The sequence below is a fragment of the Nannobrachium achirus genome, assembly GCF_963921795.1.
Source record: "Nannobrachium achirus genome assembly, chromosome: 11".
NCBI classification, from domain to species: Eukaryota; Metazoa; Chordata; class Actinopteri; order Myctophiformes; family Myctophidae; genus Nannobrachium; species Nannobrachium achirus.
Window position 1 is genome coordinate 22683718 of NC_137820.1, and position 25000 is coordinate 22708717.

The 25000-nt window shown below is 45.0% G+C and overlaps 1 protein-coding gene and 1 pseudogene across 2 annotated transcripts in view; one reads left to right on the forward strand and one right to left on the reverse strand.

Annotated features, from left to right (window-relative positions):
- The window catches only part of wwox (WW domain containing oxidoreductase), a 306800-nt gene that overhangs the window by 118226 nt on the left and 163574 nt on the right, over nt 1-25000 (reverse strand). The window lies entirely within an intron of this gene.
- Nucleotides 2875-3579, forward strand: LOC308293738 (reactive oxygen species modulator 1-like; annotated as a pseudogene). Its single transcript has 2 exons — nt 2875-3056; nt 3520-3579. The product of its transcript is annotated as a reactive oxygen species modulator 1-like (transcript).

The window sequence follows — 25000 nt, forward strand, 5'->3', positions numbered from 1 at the left end:
TCTCTTTCTTTCTCTCTCACACACACACACACACACACACACACACACACACGCACAAAAGGATGGGGGGAGATGGTATAATTACTTGACAAATCACTGGCTCTTTTATGTGTCGGATGAAAGCATATAAATTGGGGGAAATGCTACGCAGGAAATAACATAAAGTCTTTTTTCTCTTCATTTTTTTTTTTTTTTTTACCACTCTTCTCCGTTAAGTGACCGGAGAGGGAAATCGTGTGTGTGTGGTGTGTGAGTGTGTGTGTGTGTGTGTGTGGGGGGGGGGGGGGCATATTAATGGTGCTTAAGTATGCCGTGTGATTCCCAAGCGCTGATTAAATTATAGTGGGCGAGATCGTCCGTTAGGCTGGAAAAACTTGAAAAAAGGAAGGAAAAAAATAGAAAAAGGCAGTGGCTTTTTAAAAATGCATCAAACATGCAGTTAGATTAGCTCTCTATCTCTCCCTTGCGATGTCTGAGAGTGAAGAGAGAGAGAGTGTGTGTCTGTGTGGTGTGTGTGTGTGTGTGTGTGTGTGTGTGTGTGTGTGTGTGTGTGTGTGTGTGTGTGTGTCTGTGTGTGTGTGTGTGTGTGTGTGTGTGCGCACGCGCGTGTGTGCATTGGGAGGGGGTAAGTCCAGAGCGCAAACTCTTTCCCTTATGAGAAACTCACCCTAACCAGAGTGTTAGATGGAAATCAAACAGTCAAAATACCTTTAATAATAAAATAAACGGAACGGGAATGGAACCAAGTCAATCCTGCTACTGACGATGAAGCGTCTGTGTGTGTGTGTGTGTGTGTGTGTGTGTGTGTGTGTGTGTGTGTGGTAATTAGTGTGTAAAGCCAGGCAGTCCAAGAAAGAGCCCATTGGGTCCTGCGCTCTGCAGTTTTACATCCCTCCCTCCCTCTCTCTCTCTCTCTCTCTCTCTCTCAACAATATGCATATGTTTTGGGTTGCTTTTAATTCCTCCACTCATAATTGGAGTGAACCACAGGGAGGCCACAATCCATTGGGATAACACTGTAAACACGAGCTTACACTCTCTCGCTCTCTCTCTACAGCGCGCTCACTGCACCTCGCTCATTGACTGGCGCAGACGAACAAGACGAACAAGTGCGAGCGGGCCAGAAACACAATGCGGCCGGCGCTTCAAACAACCTAAACTGGCAAACAAGGCGACAGGCAGAGGTAAGGGCTTCACCCCAAAACCCATCTCTCTATTCTCTCGTGACAAACAAAAGAAACGGTGAGACTTCACAGAGAGCGGCGCTCGCACTCAGTCAATGACAGAAAAAGATAAATTATTGAGGGAGAGAGGGAGACAGAGAGGGGTAAGGGAGTAAAGAAGGATGGAGAGAGAGAGAGAGACAGACAGACAGACAGACAGACAGACAGACGGAGAAAACGTTTGAACAAGTCAGAGGAATTCTGGCTCGCCATGTTGCATCAGAGAGAGCCAGTGCACTCTCCTGCAGAGAGAGAGGGAGGGGGGAGGGGGGGGGGTACTAACGAAGGCGGGGTGGGAAGTTATTCATAAGAATCTGACCATGTAAGCACTTGTGTAGAGACATGGTGTTTAATTTGTAGTTGGAGTGAGGGGGGGAGAGAGAGAGAGAGAGAAGTTTTCAGTCTGAGGCTTGCGAACGCGGACACAATAATGTCACACTCGAGTGGGCAAACAGGTCAGACCATCCTGTATTGTTGCTCCCAAAATGCAGAGGGGTGGACCTGGTGGCGGCGCGGTGAGGGTTAACCGTGTGAATGAGCTTTGGGATGGTAATAGGATGTCCAAAAAAAATCAAAAAAATATGCACTGCTTATCTTATAGAGCATACTTCCATAATTTAAGATGGCCTTTTTGCATGCAGAGAGTGTGTGTGTGTGTGTGTGTGGTGTGTGTGTGTGTGTGTGTGTGTGTGTGTGTGTGTGTGTGGGTGCGTGCGTGCGTGTGTGTGTGTGCACGCGCGTGTGTGTGTGTGTATGCAGGTGTGTGTGTATGTGTTCTTCCGGTTGTTTGTGTCTGCATGTGTGTGCTTACAGTATGTGTATGTGCACAGTATATCGGCTTATGAGTGGAAGCGACTAAGGCCCGATTTGTGCTTGGTTGCACACCAGTGTCATTAACCAAAAGTAGCAGGTTTACAAGCTAACCGCGCGTCATACTGAGATGCGTTGTAAGCTTGTAGATCTGCAATTTTAGGCGCACTACAGCGGCAAATAACCATGAGTATAAAGAACCCTTAACCACTTAAACCTACGCCTTCCCACTTCCTTTAGGCAGTAATGGAGGCATGCTAGGACGACAATAAAACAACACTCTCAGTCACAACCTTCTGTTCAGTCAGACACCAGTTCATTTAACTCTCAAATACCGGAAACGCGCCGAGTCGCGTTCGATTTTAACCACTTTAACCATTATTGTATGCTTGAACTGTAGAAAAATAGCAGATATATAAGCTCACAGCGTGGCACCGAGTGCCGCGCTGTGAGCTTGTATATCTGCTTGAAAAATCGTGAAAATGAGTGCAAGTCTTTGAATATCTTTGACCCGATCTTTGACCCGACTTCTAAATCCTTCCTCTGTCTAAATCATGCTGTTCTCAAACCTTTTCATGTCAAGGACCCCCAAAATTACAGGTATTTGGCCACGGACCACCATCTCAAAATATGTTGTTCCAGGGACCACCCAGAAGTAAATATTTAGTTACAACTGTTCGCTTTTAAGTAGATATATTCAAAGACTTGCAAAAAAAATCATGATTTTTCAAAAATAGCAGATCTACAAGCTCGCCGCGCTGTGAGCTTGTATATCTGCTATTTTTCAATAGTTAAGCAGTCAATAATCCTAGGCCTAAATGGGTTAAAAACACACTGCAAGATGCCTGTGGCAGTAGGTCCGTGCGGCCCAGCACCAGCCCAGCTGTTTGGATCGGGTCAAGATGGCCTTCGTGATGGGGTGTGCAGTGGGGATGGCTGCAGGAGCCATGTTTGGGGACATTCTCCTGTCTAAGGATGGGGATGCGTGACAGGGAGCTGATGGGAGGAGTGGGGAAGACAGTAGTGGCGTTTCCATAAACTTATTCGAAAATGCGTTTTTCAGGCAAGGAGAGAGAGAGAGATAGAGAGAGCAAGGGACCGAGTCGTGCGCAAAACGGGCGGCAGTGTGCAAACGTGACTGACATAACGTGAGGTTGATTTTTTTATTTGCATGCTCCGAAATTCACTCCGATATTCGGCCCGAAAAACGCAGCAGTGTGCAACCACCTTAAGGCAGAGCAAATTTAGCCTGTTTCCATCCGCGGGTGTCATTCGAATTAGTGTAGCGCTCCCTACCTCCTTGCCCACCACTGGCCCCCACCATTGTGCTTAGGGTCCTTGGGAAACGCCAGGTCGCAGAAGAGCGGACACAAACAAACAACACATAAACAGAGACTGAACGTGACACTTGAAGTGTTTCCATAAAAAGATTGATGTGCAAATGCCTTAATGCACATTAAACAGCTTTATGGAAATGCAACTAGTGATGCAGAGTGGAGGGACATTTGGGACATTCATGGCTATTGGCATGGGAATCCGCTGCTGATGTTTGTATCCTCTCTGTTTGGACACAGCAACCGCACAGACACAGACACACACACACACACACACACACACACACACACACACACACACACACACACACACACACACACACACACACACACACACACACACACACACACACACACACACACACACACTTCCATATGCCTTCCCCACAATACGTATGCTGGGGTTTTAAGTCAGTGGTTTTTCAACCCTTTTCATACCAAGGCCCATTATTTATTCAGCGTTTGAATTTTGCCTCCCAGACCCAAAACCATTTCGTTATCGTTGGATACGATTCTGCCCACAATTCCGATGCTGTATTGATGTGTTAGGAGAGATGACAAACGCCGATCAAAATAGCAACTCTTCTACATTATCTAATTGTGTAGACTTCTTGTAAATTAAGTAATGCAGATGTGTATCAATAATTGAAAATGAAACCAACCACTGGTGGTCCCCGGACCACTGGTTTAAGCGATATTAAACTGCGTGCGCGCCTCCTGCATGCACGTGCAGCCCCAGGGTTCAGAGGCACTGACAAGCCTTGACAGCTATACCTGCCGATGGCCAGATCGCGCCGATAACCCCCGCTGTCGCCAACAAAGCCCACAAAAAGGGCTCCAATTCCCCACCCTCCCTCAGACAGACACCGGGTCGGCCTGTGGGGGCGAGGAGACAGCCATCAGCCTTTCTCTGTCCGTGCACTCGCCCTCTCACACACACACACACACACACACACACACACACACAAGCCCCCCACTCAGTCGCACATGAATGGGGGATCCAATTGATTCCCTTTTCACCACGGTCCATTTTCCCAGCCGGCCCCGACACAGAGGGAGGATTTTGTGCTCATCTGCCCTTCCTTGTGTACCTCATATCAGGGGGGGGAGACTTATAGAAAGGAAAGCAAAAAAAAAAGGGGGGAAAGAAAAAGTGTGTGTGTGTGTGTGTGTGTGTGTGTGTGTGTGTGTGTGTGTGTGTGTGTGAGGGTGGGGGGGGGGGGGGGGATCTTTATCAGAAAGCGAATTAACGCTCATAGTGCTCCATTTGGAAGGTATATCAGACCAATCCATTAAAAGGGGCCTTCAGAAAAGGAAGGGAGCCGGCACGGGGAGGACACCTTGAGAATGAACAGAAGACCTTGCTGAAACAGCACTCTTCACGCGCACACACACACACGCACACAGAATGGGAGAGGGGGAGGGAGGGAGAGAGAGAGAGAAAGAGAGAGAGAGAGAGAGAGAGAGAAAGAGAGAGAGAGAGAGAGAGAGAGAGAGAGAGAGAGAAAGAAAGAGAGGACACACATATAGAATGTGTGAGAGACAGAGGGGGAGACAGAGAGAGAATGAGAGAGAGTGAGAGTATAAGGCACAGTGAAACGAGTGTGTGAGAGAGAATGACAAAGAGAGAGTGGGTTAAAGAGAAACAGAGAGAGACAGAGACTGTGCGTGTGCATGTGTTACTGTGCGTGCGTGTATGGGGGGCACACAGTGGTCTAGAATGTCCTGGTAAATAAAGCCTACAGTATGTGTGTTACATTCAGTGATACATGATGCAAACCAGAATGTATCGCGTGGTCGCCCAACATCAGTAGCAGCCGCAAAGAAGAACCAAAACAAAAAAACAACACCTACTTGTGTGTCTCATGTCTATCGCATGTGACGAAAAACAAATCATGATTTCACGTAGAAAAGTTTGAAGTTTGATGCATAGAATTCAAACTCCTGCATCTTCTTTTCACTACATAGTAGGGATGGGACGATACGCGATATTATCGTTTATCGTGATAAAAAACACGATAATCGTATCGTGGAGATTTAATATATCGTCCTCCGTCATGCACTGGGATCAATTCAACTTTTATTTGCAGAGCTGCATATCCGGTACCACATAAACCCTCTATAATTGGTAAAAGGTACTTGATAAGTACTTGATAAAGTCTTTTTTTCACTCTCTTTCAAATGTCTTTGCCAAAAAATAGCCAATCTAACGCGACGCATTGTGAGCTTGTAGATCTGCTATTTTTTGGCAAATATTCCGCCCCAGGGTAATGGATTTTGATTATCGTGATAATATCGTAAATCACGATTTCTTTTGTCACAATAATCGTGATATGAAATTTTCATATCGTCCCACCCCTACTACATAGTATTATTAACACACACACACACACACACACACACACACACACACACACACACACACACACACACACACACACACACACACACACACACACACACACACACACACACACACACACACACACACACACACACACACACACACACGCCTGCACTGCCTCTCTCACCTGCACTTACTGTACACACATGAAACACACAAATGCTTAAAACACACACACACACACACGCACACACACACACACACACGCGCGCACACATACACACACACACCTGCCCCAACAGCGAGCAAGGGAGTTCCATTAATCTTCTCCTAGGCCTTGTCCTCTGTGGGTTGACCCAGGCGAGTGGGGAGGGGTGGGGGGGGAGCGGGGGGGTGGCTGGGGTCAGAGGTCAGAGGAGTGCCCCCTGTCTGGATGGGCGCCTGGTGAACATTAGCCCCTGGCCAGTGGGCTAGCTGGTGGAGGAGGGACCACCCCTCTGCACTCCGTAAGAGGTCAGCTATTAGGGGGGAGAGAGTGTGCAATTTGAGAAACCGATTTCTGGGAAAATATGAGACAGGTCGTAATGAAGAAGAGAAGCTACAGTATAGGCACTGTAGAACTGGAACGTTACGCCAGTGGTTTTCAACCTTTTAAGGCCACGACCCCCAAATAATCAGAGTTGAACTGGGGACACACATCAGTGTTTGGCGGAACACCGTTATTATGTGCCATCAAGAAATACAGACATATAGGCAAGCTATTTGCATCTGTATCCAAATGGACCAGTCCATTTTGGTTCCATTCGTACACTAAGGATTCCCTCTGGAGGCTTTTGTAACGTTTATTTCAGTCAGTGTAGAGTAACCTCGCCCACCAGGCATTCTGAGAGAAAGCCTGGTGTTCGTTCACAACAGGCTGTTTGGTTTCCGCCTAAAGCGCGGAAACCACTAGAAGAAGCGGCGTCACTTTGATTTGGTTCCCTCCGTTTGTTTCCCCAATCACTATTAAAATGATTGAGTAGCCTAGTGTAGTTTTGCCAGTCAGAGTTGGCCAGTAAGAGTTGGACTAAAAGATGCATATACCAAACACATTTTTCAAAAGCAAAACTACTCCGCATCAAGGAGTTTATTAGGTAGGCCCTAAAAGTATGTCCTTGAGCGCAGGGGAATTATTTTGGGTTAAAACTGAATCCGGTTTGATAGTTCCGACAAATTGTAGTCCTTTTAGTACTACAACATGACGTAAAGTGGTTTCCTCTCCCGACCGGATCAAACCTCGAAAAGTGAAGTGATCCCAGACTAGTGTAGAGAAACAGGAAACCAAGGGCATATAGTGAAGAGGAATATATTATAAATGACCACTAAGGATTTTACTACAGTATGCGCGTAGCGCAACACAAGCACACAGTAAGATCCAGAGTATTATACTTAGTCGTATGCCAGTAGTATTATGTGGTTAAAGCAGATTTAAAAGCTCACAATATGTCACATCACACAACCTATGACACTTTTTGCCTATAATGACATGCCTGAAGTCGGGATGCCAGGTTGAAAGTGGTTAAATGTGAATTATTCTTTGTCACTGTCGGGCAGAAACCTCGTATCTCTAAGTTTCAAATTTGCAGGCTTTTACGTAAAGTAAAGCCCTGCTTCATCATACCAGACTGTTGCACAAAACTAGTGAAAATAACAGATCTACAAGCACACAGATCAGCTATTTTCACTACTTTAATTCATTTTAAAAATGATAAACACAAAACAGTTTTGAACATACAAGGTTTCCACCCGACAACGTTTTATAATGAGACCCTGGCCGCTGCGTCTTGACTATGGCTCACGACGGTTGATAGAAGGACCTTCCTCGGCCAGCCCCCCCCCCCCCCCCCCCCCCCTTCCCCCCCACAGCTGACCTCATCCCCTGCTGATGGAAGTACAGAGCCACCCAGCCCAGGGGTGGCCCTGTACTCTTTGTGCCTGCTCTCTCCTCTCCTCTCCTGGGGAAGAGCTGGAACAAGCAGCCCCTCTGTCTGGAGGAACCGCTGAGAGACAGAGGCTCAACTCTATACCTGCCACTGCCAAATGGATCCATGAATAGGTGCAGCACACATGCATGCATGTGCGCCCCACGCAGACGCAGACACGCACACGCACACACACACACACACACACACACTTACCCCCTTTCTCTCCCTTCCTATCGTTTTCTCACTCTCACTCACTGTCTCTCTCACTCTCTCTGTCTGTGTGTGTGTGTGTGTGTGTGTGTGTGTGTGTGTGTGTGTGTGTGTGTGTGTGTGTGTGTGTGTGTGTGTGTGTGTGTGTGTGTGTGTGTGTGTGTGTGTGTGTGTGTGTGTGTGTGTGTGCGTGCCAGTGGTGTAAAGTAAGTACATTTACTTAAGTACTGTACTTAAGTACCGTTTTGAGGTATTTGTACTTTACTTGAGAATGTCCAATTTCCAATACTTTTACTTCTACTCCACTATATCTCGAATCCAAATATTGTACTTTCACTCCACTACAATTATTTGAAAACTTTAGTTACTAGTTACTTTTTCAGATACAAATTATAATGTTATATATAAGACATACATTAACCACTTTAGCCCTATTTTATACCTAGGCTATTTGAAAATAGCTGATCTACAAGCTCACAGAGCTTGTAGATCTGCTATTTTCAAACATTCTGTACTTTTACTTTTGGTACTTTAACCCTTTCCAAGCCACGGGGAGCCCCTTAATATTAAAGCCGTACTATATCGGACTTCCTAGGGGGGGAGGGGCAGCCAATCGTCTTTTCCCGTACTTTCCCGTATTTACCGAAATAAATGATTTACATCCGAAAATCGGCGATCGTCTAACCTTCCCTAGTCACCACTCGTGCATTGATAGCTCATGGCTGGTCTGACATGAAGCAGAAGTGATGTCATGGCCCTTTCCTTCTCCAAGGCACCTTCCCCCATTCGGTTACTGTCTGTACACGAGAGCTTCTACTGCAGCCGTGCTGATGGCTATGCTAGCGATACTTTTCAGTTCTACTCTTGAGTCACACGTGGATTATTTGAGGGGACATTTACGTGAACGGATCGCGCACGCGAAACGCACGGGGACATGATGCGTCAGCCGAATCTCCCACTCTAAGCCAATGCAGATTGAGAATTTCACTGGGAACTGGGGTGAGTAAAACAACGGGGGATCGCAGAATGGTAATGGGGGATGAAGACCACGTGATATAGCGCTGGATGTCTGGTAAAATGAATGCGGTTCAGATCATAATATAATAATAGAAATTTCACGGCTAATCTACCAACAACCATTCTATTTCGGACGGCAAAGTGTTAAATACATTTTGACGCCAATACTTTCATACTTTTACTCAAGTGCATTTTGAATTTCCGGACTTTTACTTGTAACAGAGCATTTCTGAATTGCAATATTGACACTTTTACTTAAGTAAATAATGTGAGTACTTTTTCCACCACTGGTGTGTGCATGCGCACGCAAGTGTGCTACACTTATTCATCAAGCCATTTGGCGGTGCCAGGTATATTGAGCCTCTGTTTCTCTTACAGTACAATGCCAGCAGTAAAGGATACATTAATTTGTACACACACAGTGAGTTTATGGGCAGGCTGACTTGTTGGTCATTAACAAGAATGTGTGCCATGTTTGTGATAAAGGTGATACAGACCTACAGTATAGTATATAGTATACTGTACATCTGTTCTCACCAGTGCCAGCAACGTTAGGAAGCCAACTTTCAGTCGCCTTCGCTTCCGTCTGTGATCACTTAGAGGTTCAATACAGCGTATCGTCGTTGTCGGGTGGAAACCTTGTATGTCCAAAAGCGTTCGTTTTGTATTTATCATTTCAAAAACAAACTAAGCTAGTGAAAACAGCCGATCTACAAGCACACAACGCCTCGCACCTCGAGGCGTTGTGTGCTTGTAGATCTGCTGTTTTCACTACTTTGGTGCGACGGCCTTGTCTGATGAAGCAGGGCTTTGCTTTACGAAAAAACGTACAGATTCGAAACTTGGAGATAAGAGTTTTCTGCCCGACAGTGTCGATATGATACAGCACAGGTGCTGTCATGGACATTATCCTGTTTCCGTTGACTATAAGAAGTGATTAGACAGAGGGTTACAGAATGCTAACTGGCTAGTGGGGCAATTCCTGGACTGTTGGCATTTTTACTTATTCTTTTTTAGTTTTTAGTTTTGAGAATGAGCAAAGGCACAAAACCCCGGTTTATTCAATTGCATCCAGCTATTTGTGCAATTTATTTTTTCATTGATCGGAAACAACTCTCATCTTCACAGTAACCCAAAGCAAGACCCCAAGGCTCTGCTTTGTTTCACAAGATGTTGTTAATTATGAGGAGGACGATAACCATGTCCATGAAGATGATGATGATAATGTAATGTGCATGTGTGTGTGTGTGTGTGTGTGTGTGTGTGTGTGTGTGTGTGTGTGTGTGTGTGTGTGTGTGTGTGTGTGTGTGTGTGTGTGTGTAATCCTCGAGTCTAAATAGAAGCATGGCCCAACTCAAATATTAAGCAATAATAATAATAGTCACTAAAGAAATGTGCTCCTCCACCAGGGCAGGTAGCTAATTGTGGGGCCAGCAATGTGTCACAGCAATCGGGTGCAGAGCACCCTGGTCAGAATAGCCGATGAAAATGGCATGAACCTTTAGACACCGGAAGTGCTGCGGTTAACGGAAGTTACGTCATACGTTGCAGTCCGTTTACATAAAGATTGTAGCTTTTAACTTGCTCTTAATATGTGTCCTTTGTCAGAATCCATGTTTTTGTTTGGATATTGTTTATTACGAGCGCAACCGATGGGTCGGGAGAAGTAGAACAGTTTTTTTCGCCAGCGGGGAATATGAAAAAACAATAACATCCGGTGAAATTCTCCCAGCGGAAGTAGCACCGTTTCATGCCGATTTAGCCTATGGTCTTGACCAGGCTTTTCTCTTGGCAGATGAGTAAGCCTGGCTACGCGAGGCTAGGTGCAGAGGCATTTTGTTCAAAACGGGTCACTCTTCCAAACTTTGGAAGCCAATCAGGATGGAATATGACAACTCTGACAAATCCATCTTGATCACATGATTATAGAGATAATGTTAACCGATTTGAAGTTGCACATGGTAGATACGATAACCTAAATATACAAAGAAATTACTGACATATTTGACAACTTTATACTTAAAAAAGAACATTGATAGTGGAAATAGCCGATCCACAAGCTCACAACGTGTCGCGATGCGACGCGTTGTGAGCTTGTAGATCTACTATTTCCACAATTTTTTTAATGTTTGAACATATATAAACATTTTTTTAACGATGTTAACGATTATGACGATTATTCGTTTATCATGATAAAAACCACTCACGATAATCGTATCGTGGAGATTGAATTTATCGCGATATCGTCCTCCATCATGCACTGGGATCAATTCACCTTTTATTTGCCGAGCTGCATATCCGGTACCACTTAAACCCTCAATAGTTGGTAAAAGATACTTATAATATACGTACTTGATTCAGTCTTTTACAAAATAATTGCGATTATGTCAAATAATTGCGATTATTTCAAATAATTGCGATTAAACGATTATGTAATAATTGTGACAGCCCTATTGTAGATCTGCTATTTTTGAAGTAAAAGGAACTACTACAGTATGTGGTTCAGAAGTTAGGCTAAAGTCTCACACACACTCCCTTCCCCAAAACATCCCCATAGAGCCCAAACGTGAGCGTTGCAGCGAGGAGGCACGTGTTCATATACTGTTTATAATGGTGCATTTCCCTGTGTGAGGCTGGTGTTGGGCTCCCTCCCCTCTGCTCTCTACTAGCCCTTCATCTCTAATGCATGAGCCCAGCCAGGGAGACGGAGCGGGCCGGAGAGGGGAGGGGAGGGGAGGAGTGGAGAGGAGTTGAGGGGGACGTAGGGGGGGAGGAGAGAGGGGAGGGGAGGGACAGAGGCAGAGCCTCTAACCCGGGCAGTGCGGCGCAACACTTTCATATTCTAATAAACCCAACATGAATACACGCGGTACACAGAAGGGAGAAGGAAATTGCATTTCTAAAGTGTTCTCTGTATCAAAGGGCATTCCGCTGAACATCGCTCACACACAAACACACGCGCACGCGTGCACACGCACACACACACACGCGCGCCAGTCCGGCATTTTCCACATTGGGGAGGAATGGACTAACACACACACACGCACGCACATGCACACGCGCACACACAAACACACGCACACGCACAAACAGGGGACTCTGAGGGATTACAGTCTGCTGACGGCAGCAGTTAAAACACGCGCACACACACTAAAACACGCGCACACACACACACACACACACACACACACACACACACACACACACACACACACACACACACACACACACACACACACACACACACACACACACACAGTATACATTTATGCACTGACACAGGTGTGTGCCCATGCACACGCAGTCGCGCACACACACACACACACACACACACACACACACACACACACACACACACACACACACACACACACACACACACACACACACACATGCACAAAACTTCTTAAGGGAAGTTCTACATTTCTATAGATACAGAGGCCCCATGGAACCTGACGACTCTGATCAGATCAATGCCCCCCCCCCCCCTCCACACACACACACACACACACACACACACATTCTACATGTGTCATCATGCAGAACACAGACAAATCATGAGTTATTTTAAGGAATTAAACCTTATAGTAGTTGACCAGTGTCCTACAGGGTCTGCTCCTTTATTCTGACTAGTCCAAATTGCTAATCCGCTCTACAAGCTCGTAGCTAGGGATGGGACGATAAGCCGTCGTTTATCATGATAAAAACCACTCACGATAATCGTATCGTGGAGATTTAATTTATTGTGATATCGTCCTCCATCATGCACTGGGATCAATTCACCTTTTATTTGCCGAGCTGCATATCCGGTACCACTTAAACCCTCAATAGTTGGTAAAAGATACTTATAATATACGTACTTGATTCAGTCTTTTTTTTTCACTCTCTATCAAATGTCTTTGCCAAAAGAATTGCCGATCTACAAGCGCTTGCAAATGTTCCGCCCCAGGATAATGGATTTTGATTATCGCGATAATATCGTAAATCGCAATTTCTTTTGTCACAATAATCGTGATATGACATTTTCATATCGTCCCATCCCTACTCGTTGCGCTGCTATTTTCCGCAAGAGTTTTCCTCATTTTGTCAAATGTTCGCAAACTTTGTTTCTCTACTAGCTGCGCTATATTTTCTAATTGAATTAAATGAAACTAGAAAATTAAATCTTAAGTAACAATGCAAATGTACTTAAGACCTTTTCAGGACCGTCCTGAAAAGAAAATCCCAAAGCACTACTGGTCACCACCCACCTGAAAACCAGGTATACTTATTAATGAACAGGTGGGTGTGGCCAGACACAAACATAATTTTAACACTTTCTGTACTTTTAAAGAATCTTCCTCAAGTATAATCATAATATCTGATGATCATGTTGTAGGGGGGGAAAAAATCACGGCACCCTGTATTTAATATTTAATAACAAATTACAAAAATCTTTTCCCTCCCTTTCCAGTTGGCAGCCTGCATGCATGGCGTCTCCTGGCAGCCCCCACTTTAAAGACCCTGTGGTGTAGCAGGGGAGGTAAATATTGTGCAAAACACGCGCGTATCTCTGTGAGTCAAAAGGCGTCTCATTTTTGGCCTCATCTCCTTTAGAGCAGGCCATTTAATTTCAGACCGCTGATACGCGTCCCTCCCTTTCACAAGAGTTAATATCCCATTCTCCTCCTCCTCCTCCTTCACTCTGTGTGTGTGTGTGTGTGTGTGTGTGTGTGTGTGTGTGTGTGTGTGTGTGTGTGTGTGTGTGTGTGTGTGTGTGTGTGTGTGCGTGTGTGCGTGTGTGTGTGCGTGTGAGATGGACTCTCACTGACAGCCTGTAATGCGGGCCTGTATGCATTGATTATATGACACCCTCTATTCAGGTGTGCTATTAAAAGTTCCCCTCCTCTCTTCCCTTGCCCCCCCCCCCCCCCCCCAATCCTTTTCTTTTTTTTCCCCCTTCTCTCTTTCCTCCCTTCTTTTCCTCTGCGCTCTGCCAGCGGAATAATGTTCAATAAAAAAAGTGGGGTAATGTATGTGCGTGTGTGTGTGTGTGTGTGTGTGTGTGTGTGTGTGTGTGTGTGTGTGTGTATATGAGAGAGAGAGAGAGAGAGAGAGAGAGAGAGAGAGAGAGAGAGAGAGAGAGAGACTAAGGCAGGGAGCCAGGCATTGGGGACAAGACGACATGGGGGTGCCCAGACGGAAAGACTAGTTACCCCGGAGCCCCTGACTATGGATGAAGATACGCCCATGTTATTCACTACGGCGCAAAGAGCTAGGGAGGGGCCAGGCTAGGGGGAGGGGGGGGGACTTTGGGGTGCTCGGGGATTGGTAATTGCATTTAAATTACATGAAGGACGCTTCGAGTACTCGCCACCCACCATCCCCTTCCGCCACTCCCCTATATGTACCTCTAGTCTGCAATACCCCCCCCCCCCCCCTCCCATCAGCCCTCCCCCTTCTCACACACCCCTCAAGGCGGACGAACAAATGTGCAAAGAGGACACAGACAGTGAATATGCTGCGATAATTAGTGTGGAGGAATGTTTGTCTTGTGAACGTGCGTGTGTCTGTAACAATGAGGTTTTAGCCCCGCAAGTGGCAAGGCTTTAAAGGCCCACTTCACCTCTGGGGACAACCAGATCTTATTTTATTGTTGTTTGGGACACGATCAACACAATCCTGAGTTATTTCTTGTGTTCAATCTGTGTTTTGAGATATTTTAGTATTTCAGCATGACTAGTGATGCATTTTGCATCATATGATGCATCATGCTGCATCCCAGAGGTGAAGTGGTCCTGTCAGTCACTTTTGTCAATCCGTTCGGCTGGTACATCCAACACTTTACTTTACAAACAAGACATCTCAAGAACTACTGGCTGGATAGCCATGGAATGTTCTGTGCACCGCCACCTTCATACACCGCAGTGGATGAACCTTCCTTATTGTGGTGACCCCATGGCAGAGTCCTGCACGGGTCCAATTTTGCCACCCCGCGCCCGCCTCATCCGTCATTAATCAGATCCGCGGACGACCTGTTACAAGAATCAAAACCAGATCCACCTCACCCAGGGCCATTGGGAAAAGTGGGACAACTCCCGAAAGGCCGGTCCATTCCCGGCCGGTCCAGGCCGGCCATTAAAGAAATGGCCAGCCCCATAAAGTAAATATAACTCATGTAATTGGCCCACTGGCTTGTCTCTCATGATCTGAAATGGCCAATCTTTGAGTAGCAGCAGTGCTATAGAGCTCACAGCGCGGCACAGTGTGCCGCGCTGTGAGCTTGTAGATCTGCTATTTTTGAAAAATCTTGAAAATGTGTGCAAGTATTTCAAAGTTTTTAAAAAAAACCTGTTTCTATGTCAGTGGTGCTCAAATATTTTCATGTGAAGGACCCCCAAAATGATATGTATTTGGCCACGGACGCTTAAAAAATACATAATATTCAAAGATTTGGAAACATTTTCACAACTTCACAAAAATAGCAGATCTACAAGCTTGCAGCCTGGCACTCAGTACCGCGCTGTGAGCTTGTATATCTGCTATTTCTTCAATTGCTAAAGTATAAAATAATGAAGGCCGCTCCACCTTGGGCCCTAGTAACTCAGTCCCCATTCCTTATCGTGCGAGTTCCCACTGTCTCACGCTTGCATGTAAATATTACGTCAAGGTATCATACAGTAGATGTCTCTTGGGTATGAGGAGTATGGGTATGGCTACGGTGATTGTGACTGCAGTGATTCTGTGTAAAAGTATAGGAACAAAGTCAGCTCTTCTGATCTCTACCACTAAGGAATGTGCCACACGCTGCCAGGTGCAACTCCTTCCTAATGGTGATGCTTTTATTAACCCATTTAGGCCAAGGATTATTGACTGCTTTAACTATTGAAAAATAGCAGATATACAAGCTCACAGCGCGGCACCGAGTGCCGCGCTGTGAGCTTGTAGATCTGCTATTTTTGAAAAATCATGATTTTTTTTGCAAGTCTTTGAATATATCTACTTAAAAAAAAAGCGAACATTTGTAACTCAAATATTTACTTCTGGGTGGTCCCTGGAACAACATATTTTGAGATGGGGGTCCGTGGCCAAATACCTGTAATTTTGGGGGGCCTTCACATGAAAAAGTTTGAGAACAGCATGATTTAGAAGAAGGATTTAGAAGTCGGGGTCAAAGATCGGGTCAAAGACATTCAAAGACTTGCACACATTTTCACGATTTTTCAAAAATAGCAGATCTACAAGCTCGCAGCGCGGCACTCGGTGCCGCGCTGTGAGCTTGTAGATCTGCTATTTTTCTAAAGTTAAAGCATAAAATAATGGTTGAAGTGGTTAAAATCAAACGCGACTCGGGCGCGTTCCAGGTATTTGAGAGTTAATCCATTAAGACCTGAGGCCTATTCTACCCAATGTTTTCCAAGTTTTCCTATGTTTCTGTATCAGTGGTGTTCAAACCTTTCATTGCAAGGATCCCCAAAATGCTATTTAGCCACGGACCCCAATCTCAAAATATGTTGTTCCAGGGACCCCCCAGAAGCAAAGATAATGTTAAAATGTAAAAAATGATGCCTTAAAAGGATATACAATATATTCAAAGATTTGCACAAATAAAAATAAATAAATAAAGCAGCTCTACAAGCTCAAAGCGTGGCACTCAGTGCAGCGCTATGAGCTTGTATATTTACAATTTTTGTACAGCCAAAGTATAAAAAAAATTGTTCAAGTTGTTGATATCTAAAGTGACACAGATCGCTGAGTGCAACGGATAGCCTAACGCCTGGCGCTTCTTAAAAAAAGAAACAGACACCTGTACTGTACATACAGTACAACACAGACCATTACACCCCCCCCCCCTGGATTCAAGCTGTAGTGACTAATGTGTCATTATGAGCCAACGGATTAAGATAAGAACTAAACACCTTATGAACTAAGATGAACGTTCCTGCAAACCACCAAACACAACCAGTAGACCACAATCCAGAACTGAAAAAAAAAGTACAACCCATACGCTTACGGCTGCAGGATGCCATATATACAGTATATACAACACGAGAAAACCCCCCTGTCTGAAATAAAGACCACAATCGGGCCTAATAATACCTGATGTGCCAACGTGAGACAGACAACATCTCTATGTACTTGTGCTCTCACCCACACAGTGTTGCTGGTGGATGGCACAGAGGCCGTATAGTCTCAGCAGAGGCGTCAATTGGGTATGGCAGGGGTATGTAGCTGCCATACCCTGGGTCCAGGGGGGAAAATAAGAGTTACTTTTAAATATAAATCCACGAATGTCTCTTTGCCCATCTGTTCTGGTTATTATGTTGTTAAATTACAATAAATTAACTACAAATGCTAAATTTTACAAAATGGTCACTTTAACTCTTTGCGTGCCAGCGCCCTCTAGGGGCCAAAGAATGCCAGCGCATCTCTCATAGGCGAGCGCTTTAGCTTCCAGGACTTCAGCTTCCAGGACCTGACGTGCTCACGTTGATGCACGGCATGGAAATGTCCCGGATGAAGATGCTAACAGAATGGCTATTCCCATTTTGTCATCTAAAAGATCATTTTTGGGCGATTTCGCCGTAAATAAACCTCGCGCCGCTTTCCTAAAACACAAAAAAGAGATATAAGCCTTTAAAGATGCGGTCTTTCATTGGATTAGGCGGAGATTGGCGATTGCGTTCGCAAATTACGGCCGGCTGGGACGTTGTTAGCTTTCGGCTAGTAGCTACAAAAATCAAGCCAGGCTTCAGAAGGCCTCTTATCATTTTATTCATTTAATTAAATAAAGCCGAACTACTTCGGGATCGGCACACTCGTGTACTCATCGGAAGCGGCGCCGAACATCGGGTGAACATTGGGGAGCTCAAAAATGTATTTTAAACCATTTTTAATGGAATATATCGTCGGACAGAGTAGAACGGCTAGCTGGCTAGCGGCTAGCGAGCCAGGACCACCCACAACTCTACAAGCAGCTCGGGGTAAGTGAATTAATAAAAAAAAAGATTGTATTGGATTGAAATAAAGCCGAACTAGTTCGGGATCGGCACCAGATGAGTTAACACATCGGACGCCCACGTGGTTAACGTGTCTTAATTTGCTGGTGCCCATGGCAACGCGTCATTTTACCTACCGGCGAGAGTACTGGCGAGAAAAGTAATCCGAGTAAATGTAATCCGAGTATGTCCTGTTTATTTCGCGAAAATCTTTTCTTTCAGTCAGGACCGTTTTTTATCATTTCTAAGCCACAGTGTTTGTGTTACGGCAGGTAGAAGAGGCTGCCGTTTTGAAATGAAAGTGATTTAAAAGCTAGATTAGGAGAAAACAGCATTTTTGTACAGCCGCTAAACAGGAAGTCAACGAGACACACAGCACGTCCGGGTGACGTAATTGCGCGCTGCATGTTGGGAAATGGAGTTTGTTTCATCACCGCGGTAGCCAAGTGCAGTAGCTACAGTACAGTATAGTTTACTGTACAACGCGTCAAACGCGTCGTGGGCCTCCAGCGACATCAAAGAAATTGACTTGTAGACACCACGTGGGCATCCGATGTGTTAACAAGGTATTATGATTATATTCTCCAAACGTGTATTCTCCCCATCTTGACAAATTGGTATATTCCCAGGTTCCGCAGAGCAGCGGCACAGGTGCAATGCATTATTGTTAATTGTGGCACGTTTATTAACAAGTTTAGCTGCACTTGAACAACCGTTCCAGGCTGCCATATCCAGCCCAAGAAACCGTAGAAACGGGGGAAAAATAGAATGTACTTCTTAAAATAAATGTATCATGCCTGTTGCTAAGGTATGGCAACATGACTGGTGTCTTGCACGCGTGCAAGACACCAGTCATGTTGCCATACCTTAGCTTTTTCAGAACTGACGCCACTGAGTCTCAAGCATCTCTCTCTCTGTCTCTCTGGGAAGCTGTGGGCTCAGAATAGAGCTCAGCACTCGGTGGTTTACATAAATCACAATGCAATTCACAGCCCAAAGACCAAGACGAAGAAGAGGAAGAAGAAGAAGCAGTAGGAGGAGGAGGAGGAGGAGGGGGAAAAGCCAACACACAAGCATCTGTTTTTGTTTGCATTTTATTCCCAAACATGAAATTGAATCAATCTTTTAATACTCCAGGATTGTATAAACACGGGAGAGAGGCGCTTGAATAAATATCGAGAATGAAAATGGATTTCGTCGTTGAAGACTATTATCTATGTGGTTTATTTATGAACGCCACGGCGGGTTGCCAAAATAGACACGATGTAAAAAAAAAAGAAAAGAAAAAAAGAAAAATACAGAGATAATGTGTTTAGCTCTTTTTTCATTTCCTCCCTTTTAAAGTGAAAGAATAAATATTGGGATTTACATCACATTTACATTTTTATCAAAATCAGGTTGGGGCCTTGTCGTCGGAACACCCCCTCCACACGCGCACACACACACACACACACACACACACACACACACACACACACACACACACACACACACACACACACACACACACACACACACACACACACACACACACACACACACACACACACACACACACACACACACACACACGGCCACACGCACACACCCTATCCACAAATTTCATCTCCGGTTGCCCAGGACGACTGCGAAAAATAACAAGTGCGACATGACACTGACATCTTTAACAGGAAAATCATTAAAAGCAACACGAGGGGCCAGATGATGCTGTCTGCAGCCACAGTCAGCCGCTGACTGATAAACACTGCGATCCGATCCATAAATAGACTAATAGCGCTTTCACCATGCGCTCCCACAACAATGCACTCAGTCAGGAAAGGCTGGATGGGTGGGGGGTGGGGGGGGGACTGTTTTTGTAAAACTGATAGATAAAATCCACTCAATCGCGGAGACCAATTATGGTCGCTGTATAATATCAAACCCAGTATGAGGCGCGCGCACACACGCGCTTACGCACACACACACACACACACACACACACACACACACACACACACACACACACACACACACACACACACACACACACACACACACACACACACACACACACACACACACACACACACACACACACACACACACACACACACACACACACAATCTATCGCCCACCTCACAACACCCGGCAATGCTTAACTACTTCGCTCTATGTCTCTCCCTCGCTCTCTCTCTCTCTATCTATATACTGTATAAACTTATATATATCGTCATTGTCGTGTGGAAACCTTGTATGTCCAAAACCGTTTGTTTTGTATTTATCATTTAAAAAATTAGTTAAACTAGTGAAAACAGCCGATCTACAAGCACACAACGGCTTTGTGTGATGAAGCAGTGCTTTACTTTGCGAAAAAATTTACACATTTGAAACTTGGAGATACAAGGTTTCTGCCCGACAGTGACGATATATATATATATATCTCACGCACACTTAGACACACACACAAACACATGCACAAACACACCGTCGTCGCAGACACATATATTCATAAGGTATTATGCACAATAACAGTTTTATGGATTTTAAATGGCATTCATTTACCAACATTGTGGCTGGCCATCACATGGAAGGGCTATTTTATCCCCTCTTAATGTAGATCACTCTTCCTAAGGCGAGATGCAGAGGGAGGTCCGGGACATTAGAGGAGTTGGATCTGTCTTCAGCCCGCTGATTAAACACTGGGCCAAAGGGGTAAAGAGGGAATAAAGGAGGGGCGGGGGGTGCACACTGCACAGACATATGGACACATAATAGAACCGTCACACGGCCGTGTCTGCCGGAACTTCTTCCCCACGTCCATCCGCGTTCCCATTCAGTGTGACGAGTTGAAATGATGGGAAGTAAGGGGCGTCACACCAAATTCTGGGCCCTGGGTACAAGGATTCACTGCGGGCCCCCCCCCCCATGAATGTTCGTCATAGGGGGAGGGGGTTTATTAACCCATTTAGACTGGGAACGCATTATTGCGCGTTATTTTGTGCTTTAACTATTGAAAAACAGCAGATATACAAGCTCACAGCGCGGCATCGAGTGCCCCGCTGCGAGCTTGTAGATCTGCTGTTTTTTGAAAAATCGTGAAACTGTCTTTGAATATTTCAAAAACCTATGTTTCCCATCTCAAAATATTTAGTTCCAGGGACCCCCCCAGAAGCAAAATTTGAGTTACAAATGTTCGCTTTAAAAACACAATTCAAAGATTTGCACACATTTCCACGACTTTTCAAAAAAAGCAGATCTACAAGCTTGCAGCGCGCCACTCGGTGCCACGCTGCGAGCTTGTATATCTGCTATTTTTCAATAGCTAAAGTATAAAATAACTAAGGACCCTCCACCTTGGGCCCTGGTAATTCAGTCCCACTTTCCCCCCCACCTTGTGTCACCCCTGATGGGAACAGATTCCGATCCATTATCGCTCTCCTCGGTTATTATCGTCGGCGTGGCGACGCGTACGGTAGACAAAGTTCACACACCTACCGCCACAACGAGAGAGCCATGGCATGTGATGCACAGCCGAGGAGGAGGAGATAGTGTTCTATAGTCTGCGCACGCTCCACCATGCGTGCGTGTGTGTGTGTGTGTGTGTGTGTGTGTGTGTGTGTGTGTGTGTGTGTGTGTGTGTGTGTGTGTGTGTGTGTGTGTGTGACAGGTTTATAGGAGTCATTTATCCTGCTCAGTGGGCTAGTGTAGTGCAGACTAGTGGCCAGAGCGCCGGGCGTAGCTTATTGTTGTGTAGCCTTTATGGGCTACATTAAGCACAGCTGAGTGAGAGGGGAAACACGCAGTACAATACCCTCAGCTCACACATGTCATACACACACAGATTAACTGCCTCCATGGGCCCGGGGCAGGCCTGCATGTGCTCACTACATGACCCCTCTGCACGGCACGCATGCAGCCCCCCTCACACCACCTCACACCACCACAGGTATATGAGTGTGTGTGTACGTGTGTGTGTGTGAGGGTACACAGCAAACCCTGACTGTTACTTAACTCTGAGAGTGTACAAATTTAACAAATGTGAACAGCATAACGTCGTTGTCGGGTGAAAACCTTGTATGTCCAAAACCGTTCATTTTGCATTTATCATTTTAAAAATGATTTAAACTAGTGAAAACAGCCGATCTATAAGCACACAACGCCTCGTTTTCACTACTTTTGTGCAATGGCCTTGTATGATGAAGCAGGGCTTTACTTTGCAAAAGAACGTACACATTTGAAACTTGGAGATACGAGGTTTCCGCCCGACAACGACGATATTTATAATACACCAACAGCACTTCTTCAGCAGCTGCCACAGTACTGTATATATTAGGGGTGTAGCGATACATTTTAACAGCGATACGATACGCTTCACGATACACGTTTAACGATACATGGACGATATTGTTTCATTCATGGTGATACGATACGATTGATTCAATGGTTTGATATAGTAACTATTTAGCAAAGAAATGAAATCTGTGTAAAACGTGAAACAAATATATTATTATGGAAGTAAACGCAGTGATTATCTATCAAATACATGGACATTATATTTCAACACATATGGATGGACAAATCCACCTTGACATGAATACAGACGTTACACACATTTATCGACCAAGAGTAGCTATATGGAACGGAAAGGTAATTAGACCCCTCTTTTTCATTTTCCCTCTTAAAATTGCTAAATGCAAGGCACAAATTACTTAGTTTCCAACTTTCCATACAATCAATTATTTGCATTTCAAAGCGATTCGATTACCGCATTTTAAGAGAAGACTGTCGCACACCCAGTTGAGGAAGGTCCTTCCTCAAGCTCAAGCTTGAGGAAGGACTACCGACCGAAACGTCGCTTTTAATAAATTGATACTTGGATTACAGCATTTTAAAACGATACGATACAAAGCCAAAACGGTACGATATTTAGCTTTTGCAAACGATATAGTAGATCATTTTTCGATTCAGTTACTATATCGTTACACCCCTAGTAAAACAGTTAGAGGAGAGAAACAGTCCAGCGCTATCTGATGCAAAAAACAAGTGCTGTGCCTCAACTTTTTTCTCCTACTGTGGGCTGCTTTGTTTTCTCTCATCCTGTCTTTGGTGTGTGGCTGTGAACAGGGACCAGGGCTGTTCTTCAGTAGGAGAGAAGCAGCAGTGTCCAGATGGTGAGAGATGAGCCCAACCGGCCATTAAAAGGAACTCTCTCTCCCCACCAGCCTGATCAATCTGAGCAATAAAAAGCGCATGGATTACACATCACTACTGGAATGCTCATTATTGGCTTAGTTAATAAACATGCACATCAAACGTGCACACATGGGCACCCATGCATAAACACACACACACACACACACACACACACACACACACACACACACACACACACACACACACACACACACACACACACACACACACACACACACACACACACACACAATTCAGTGCGTACAGGAATAGTACATACTGTAGCACATCTACAAACTCTGTCTACATGTACAAAGCGTCGCAGGGCTACGTTTTATGAACTTGTAGATCTGTTACTTTTGATGCGTGAGATGGTGTGCGACCAAGTCAGGCAACAGCAGGCACTTCCGAGGTACACACACTCACAAAAGCACACGTTGGTATCGCTATTTTTGTGAAGACATCAAAAGTATTGGACAGCATCGAAAATAGCATGCAATCACCCAAAAACTGCCGATCTACAAACTCTATGTTCTGTTGCACGGCACCAACATACAACTAATTATAAATCAGGCAAAACCTAACCCCTCAACTTAACTAGTTCACAGCCAAATCGCCTTCCATCGCCATTTTGAGGAGGGTGAGGCAGCCAGATCGCCAAACGTCGCCTTGGGGATCATTTTCTGATCATTTTGGTATTTTTTTGACATTTTTTGAGCTATAAATGACCTTTCTAGCTTAATTTTAGTCTAAAGTTACATATTCGAAGGAAGTGACATCATCGATGACGTAACCCGGAAGTCGTTCGGCCATAACATAGAATGGGCCTTTTTACAGCATTGAATGTTGACGTTTTTCTTATCAAACTTTACCATATCTAGACCGATTTTCATTCGGAAAAAAATGGCTGGACTGACAGATTGGTCACTCAAGAGCAAAAACGAGTGTAAATGGCGTGTGCACGACGTTCGGATCGTGTTTTATAGCTCCCGTTCGGCGGACCGGGAGACATAATGGCCGCCAATGGGCGCCGCCATTATGGGTCTACTGCTGTCCACTCGCTAGTCCAGACTCTAGGAGATTATCGTTGGGCACACTCTAGTGGATAGTACTAGTACTACATTTTACAACAATATGATCCCTGTTGGGTTAGATTAAAGCTAACTTGGAAATTAATAAAATTCCTGGCAGTATAGGCGCACAAAGCCTATTGTAAATGGCTGGGAGAGAGTTAACCTCTAAATGTCTAATCCTAACCTAACACGAGCTGAACATTTTCCTAATGGTAATCTGTTGGGCTTCTTTCTATTGATAGTACAGTAGGTAGACAGGACACAGGGAGAGAGAGACGGTCAGTGACACACAAAGGCCGTCGGGATCAGGACTCGAACCCGCGACGCGCTGTCAGGCATCAGAGCCTATGCCAAATTCGTTCTCCCGCTACACCACTAAAATGTGGAACGCCCTACCGAAGGCCTTAAAGGAGTGTAAATCCCTAACTTCCTTTAAAGGTGATACACCATGCATTGAGGCTAAATTACCACTCCTGAATATGAGCCTCTCTCATTTTTTAATGGCTCTCAGAGCATTTTCAGCTGCAGTACCACCTTTGCCCTGAACTGCGCCCCCCCCCCCAAATCTTTTTGAAAAAACTTTTTTTTTTGAAAAAAAAAAAAAATCTTTTTTGGAAAAAAAAAATTGAAAAAAAAAAAAAGGTTTTTCTTCAAAAACGGCCGATGATGACGTCATCATCGGCAGCAAATCTGGATAGCCTGTTTTGAGAACCCGTGGGATACTTTTAACCTTTGCCTCAAAACCAGGGAAAGACACAACGGTCAGAAATGGGACTTTGTGGGATAGAAGGTGCTAGTGGGACCCCAAAAAAAGGTTTTAAAAATCACCTTTAAAGCCGCTCTGAAAGGCCACTTACAGGCGGCTGCTACTCGT